We start from the raw sequence: 6240 nt of genomic DNA on the forward strand, positions 1-6240 counted from the left end.
AACACTGGCTGCATCTGCCAGTTGGCATCAGACATTAGAGGAGCTGTAAGAGTCCCCCATCTCCCACTTATCGAATAGCTGGACTGATCATGTGTATCCTGCATGTTACTGCAGTCAAGATTTGTGCCAGGACCACTGGATTCATTCATATAATAGTCCTTGTCTGGAAGGGGCCAGTGCTTTTGATGGAAAGTGCCAGAGGCAAGTACATGTCACCATGAGATCCTCCCCTTTCAGTTCTGCCCATAAGTAGTGAAAACTCTTTCCAGTGTGTACATACATGCATGCCTGCTTGTGCACATGTTGGAACTTCCTGAAGTAACTGAGATTTTCTCGCTAAGGCTGTGTCTACACTATGGAAACTATACTGGTATAGTTATGTCTGCATAATCCCGCAGTGTAGACACTGTCTACACCAAGGGAAGGGATTTTTCCATCAATGTAGGACCACCACCTCCCCAAATGGAAGCATTCTTCACTCGACCTAGCTTTGTCGAACCTGGGGGTTCGGCTGGCATAGCTTTGTCACATATGGGTTGTGGTTTTTCAAATCCCTGCCTGATGTAGCTGTATCAACCCAAGTTTTAAGTGTAGACCAAGGCCAAGTATCAGTCTTGTTCCTCCCACCCACTTTGAATCTACACAGGATCAACTGGCCGATGTAGCCAGGGGAAAAAGAAGTGGTGACATCCCTGAATTCCACCACACTCCTAAATTTGACATTCTGCCCTCCTTCCTGCTGTCATGATCCCCTTCCCAGACTCTGGCGAGGCCTGCTCTGTACACAGTTGTTATACTGGTATAACTATTTCAGTTAGGGATGTGATATATATTTAAATAGTTAAATCAACTCCTATGTGGAGCTGAGCTTAAGGCCTTGTCCCCACTAGAAAACTGTACAGCTATTCCCATGGAGGTGAGGGGAATGAGCTCTATGGGTATAAGACCATTTACATCAGTATAACTGCATCCACCCAGGAGGGGAAAGGGAGGAGTTGTACCACTTTAACTATGCTGGGAAAGTTAACTTTCTAGTCTAGACAAGGCTATAGACTAAGATCCATGTATGAGCAACACAGAGAAGTGAAACTGATTACAATCTGTGCAGTGGTGGCTGGGCACTGCAGGGACCTGCTCCATTCCACTTTTCTCCTCTGTTCACATGTGGGGAGCAAAGATTTGGAAAAATTGCCAAAGTGCTCTACCAGCGCACTTCCAACCCTGGCTTTATCCTGCGGGCTGTTGCCTGATCTATTGATTAGTTATTGATCAGGTTATAAATTTGGTTTCCCCAAATAACACATTTTAATTTGGTTGGTTCTTGTCCACATTCACACTTCATTTCTAATCGTTTTATTAATACAGTTAGCAAAGTCACAAACGCGCTAACTCCACAAGGCACATAGAGACAATACAGAATCAGCTGAGCATCCATATACTTACACCATTCCTTCCAAAACAAGGTCAAGTGTTAGCTATCATCTGCCCCTCCCCAGCATCACCGTCAGTCACCAGCCTGACAGCTCCCAAGAGCTATGTCTCTCAAGGCACACAGGCTGGGATATAACTTCTATAATGTGTTATGCTGACACTGCTATGCCTAATACATATTCAGGGGAGCTTTCAGCCCCTTTTCCTTATTTGTAGTTCCTCACCCTAATAATGGTGGGGTGCCCTTCCCCCACAAGTTATTAATCCTTTTACCTCAAGCTCATTAGCATACATATCAATTATTTACCATGGCATCCTTGTGGTCAGATGTCTGCTGATATCCTAACTAAAATATCCCAAGATGCTATAAACAAGCATCTTGTGGTTACCTATCAGCCTTTTGCAACTTGTGATTATTACAGCACAATAAATAAAGCCTTGTGCCATCTTGTGACTTAAGGTCATTGTTAGTTTACTTGCTTATGCTAATTTATTAAGCAATTACTCCTACTCAGATAATAGGCCTTATGCTATCTGCTTCAGTTATTCTGATAAGTCAAGGCCTATGGGTCTCTTGCTTTTGTGCTATCAGTTCCTTGTTCCTTTATTCTTTACTTACTATGTAACTATCAGGTTTCAGAGTAGCAACTTGCATAATGACAGGTTTCAGAGTAGCAGCCGTGTTACAAAAGCTTATGCTCTAATAAATTTGTTAGTCTCTAAGGTGCCACAAGTACTCCTTTTCTTTATGTAACTATCATCACTGCATGGCTATATACTGACTACAAGGCTGATACATTTGTAGTGGAAGCTGATGTACCCATTGACTCTAGGGCAGGGAGAATCCTGTCCATTAAAATTAAGAATGGAAGAACATGAGGGCCGGAGAGTATACCGGATCCAAACGCTACTGTTCCAATACCAGATTATTGGCAATTCTAAAAATCGGCACAACTTTCTCCTCGATGATATTCCCCTCCCCCACCCAAATTATTCCACCTTTAATCTCTAGGCATGTTAATTTCTGCGGTATCACATCAGATAAACTTCCTTTTTGGCTCATTATGTTCCATACACACAATAGCCACACACTCTGCCAGATCGTTGTTAGAATGATGGGAAAGTTATAAGCTAAAGCAGCAAAGAGCAGGGAATGGCAGCTGAGTCCCAAACACCTGCAATACCTCCAGACAAACCCATCCTCTGCCCTGTGCACGTGAAGGACTGGCCCTGTAACAAGGGACTGAAGGAATCCTGGGAGGCTGTTTACACTGTGTGCTCAGCTCTGAATAGCTTGGCTGGGATCTTAGGGGAAAAAATAGATAGGAGTGTTTTATAGTTACCAGCTGTGGTGACCAGGTGTAAACTGAGAAATGAACAAATAAGGAAAGAATAAACTAATGCTGATGAACCCTTTCTTGCCATGTTATGGGAAGGCATGAGCCACCTTTGCCTGATCCCTGAAGTCTAACTTGTCTCAGTTGCCTGTGACTATGCTAGCTGTGGACTGCTGAGGAGCAGGATCAGCTGTCCTCCCTTTCCTCCAGCCATGAACTCTGTGCCACCTACACAGAAGAGGGCTGATCCACTGCTACTGAGGGGTCTATGCTGCCTGATAGATTTCTCCCTTCGCCTTCTTCCAGCTGGGGGGATTCTCCTCTGGTGGATGAAGCAGGATTTAGGGCAGTGGAGTGGCACAGCTTCCCTATAGGGCTGGAGGGTTTGTAACTTTGAGACGCTCAACCTTGTAAGTCACCCCCATCCAGGGCCAGTGTAACCACTAGGCGAACAAGGAGGCCACCAAGATTTGGGGGAGGGGGTGCCAAAAAGCGGTGTCCTCCAATTTTTTTTTACACTATTGCTGAAGGGAGACAGGGTAACGGGGATTGAGTGGGACAGGTAGAATAAAACGTAGTAGATTTTGATATGAAAGAAGGAAGTATACGTGACTAAAAAGGGTGTATTTCTGATTACAATCAACATTGCTTAAATTTAAGGAAAAGTCATCTTGATCTCTTAATCATTATGCAGTATTCGTTTTTGAAAGTTTATAATAAGCGATGCTGTGGAAGAAGGGGGGGGGCGCAAAGTGGAAGTTTCGCTTACGGCACAAAATATCCTTGCACCGGCCCTGCCCCCTCCCAGCGTGCATCTCAATGTCCTTTAGTACTGCATCTCTCTTACAAACTCTATCGTGCTCTGCTCTACAGAATTAAATAATACAGCTCCAGAGAAGAACAGCAGCAGAGAGAGAGGGGTAGGCCAGGGAGCAAAGAGATCTCTTTAGATAAGACTGGAACAATACGTGGGGAGTTGATAAGGCAGCACAGCTGAGGAGGGAGGTTGTTCCTGTTGGCAGGAACTGCTGCAAAGTGATGACAGAGTGTGACAGGACAGAGGGCAGACCGTTGCCAAATGAGTAGACGCAGCAAGGGGGTAGAACAATGAGGTGGTGAGACTGAAACAAAGTGCTAAGCATTTACATCACACCACTCACAAGCATGACCAAAAAGAGTCATAAATACAGCAGCTCAAGATACGTCAATGGTTTTGGGGTTTTGCAGGTAATTTCTCATACAAATCCTCTCCCCACGCCCCTCCAAATGCATTGGGTTGTTGTTGTTTTGCCCTTTTCCTGTTTCACCAGGGAGTGACGAAGAAAAATGGAGGTGGGGATGAAGGGAGAATGGAGAGAAAGTGGTGACTGGGGGCCTGAATTTTTTTTTTTGTAATGAAAAAACAAAGCAAGCAAAAAAAATCAAAAAATTCCACAAAAGTTTTCATTCTCGAAAAATGTCCTTTCCCTTCAAAATAATTTTTGATGGGAAAGGGGTGACTAACTCTCAGTACAAAGTGCTGAAGTACCCAACAGGAAGACAGGTGGACAGGAGAATCACTGAGCTACAGTGAAATCTAGTCTTTAAAAGTAGCCATTGGCCCCCAGTTGCCATCCAGAGTTTCTCATGGTTCTGGAATGTTAAAATCTGATGTTTTTTTTCACAGCCCAGTGTAGCGATAGGGGCCAGCAACAGGGTTAGAATCTGGATTTGCAATCCCAAAGGCTAGGTGCGCTGTAGTTAAGCTTATGGAATGTTGCTATTGTTGCTTGTATTGTGTAGAACTTATCATCATTCAGGGCAACTGCACCTCTATTTCCCCCTTTGTGGTCCCTTGAGTGTACCCACTTTAGGCTCCCAGCTCCTCAGCCCTCACCTCTCTTGAGCAGAGACCTGCATCTATCTCTCTCCTGACCAGGGTTTTTTCTAGGCTGCACAATTCTGTGCCTATACTGTGATATACCCAGCAAGCCAGACTGCCTAAACAGGCCCATGTCTGCACTCTGCTTTCTCTTCAGAGGCTTGCTTTTGAACAGCATATTTGCCAGCTGTTGTTAGTTACCACACAGTCCTTTCTACGCAAGCACATTTATTCTTAAGGTGAAAGCATTACAGAGAAAACATATATTTATATAGATATATAAAAACCCCTACACATACGCTAAAAGAGTTTACCAGAGATCACCTAAATCCCAGAATAGTGCTGTGGTTGGTGTCAGTCTTTTCAACTATTCCTTATGGATTGTAGTCCTCCCTTGGATAGAAGGCCTGTCCATTTGCTGGATCAGAAAAAAGTCCTGAGTCAGTTTAAACTCAGGCTATTTATCCAAAAGTATTTTCTTCATCTGTTGGTCCCTGGAGAATCCTGTCTGAACCAGTATGTTTGAGCTTCAGCAGATGGCAGCATCTCTCTGGAGGTGTTACAATCTGAGTGAAACTGCCTAATCGCTCCCCAGCTGTTCTTAGTTCCTGCAGGAGCTGTGGTCACCCTCCCCCCTGGAATTACATACAATCCCTGACCCACAATGATACTTCAATGTAACACAGTCAGCTCTCCCAAAAATACTGCTGGAAATTGCCATATCTGTCACAGTCAGGGCCTCATTGTGCTAGGCATAGTACATGGCATAAAAAGATAGGCTCTGCCCCAAAAGCTCATAATCTAAGCATGTGACAAGAGATCAAGCAGAGAAGCCAGACAAATAGAAACAAGGGCAGGTAACTGGAGTGACTGGCATAATAAGTGAGAGTCTCAGGGCACACCAACTGTCTTGTGGGGCATAAACCTACTTTGATCTCTAGTGTTCCCTTAACTGCTTCTGGAGATCTTGTTGCAACATTATGACCTCTATGGTTGAGTTTATTAGCTAACATGGTTGAAAAATGAAGTTTGTTATAAAAAGAAGATCCTATGTTATTACCAGAAACGCACAGACTTAACACACCCTTTAAAATACATTGCTGTTAGTGAATTCTAAAACATAAACCTGCAAAAGGTTAGCGCTCTAAGGCTTGAGTGATAATAAACCACTCTGCCAATCTCTAAACTGTTGGATTGGTCCAATAGAAAGATGCCAAGAGCCTATTGATTTGGAAGCATTAGATGTTGTCGGTGCCTTCTCAGTAGTTGGTGCTTTTAGGTTTTTGCATAATGTGACATGTGAAAAGCAAATACATGAGACTTCATCTGTGTTTGAGTTGATCTGCCAGGTGCCATGCAAAATTTGGATCCATCTTAAATTGTCCATCTTTAACTAAAATTCTAGTGGCTTTTATCTGTGTAATTTTGGTCCAGTGGACCCATGTTATGTGAAATACAGTGATTGCCAGTAAAAAGTCAACATTTGCCAAATTACAAAATAGTGGTATCTATGATTCAGCTGTTTTCTCTGTACTGTTAATAGGAAATAGCTGTGAGGTCTCTGATACCAGTATGTGGTAAATATTGGTAACCCACATTGCATAAAACAAA

This window comes from Dermochelys coriacea, chromosome 6, assembly GCF_009764565.3.
Source record: "Dermochelys coriacea isolate rDerCor1 chromosome 6, rDerCor1.pri.v4, whole genome shotgun sequence".
NCBI lineage: Eukaryota > Metazoa > Chordata > Testudines > Dermochelyidae > Dermochelys > Dermochelys coriacea.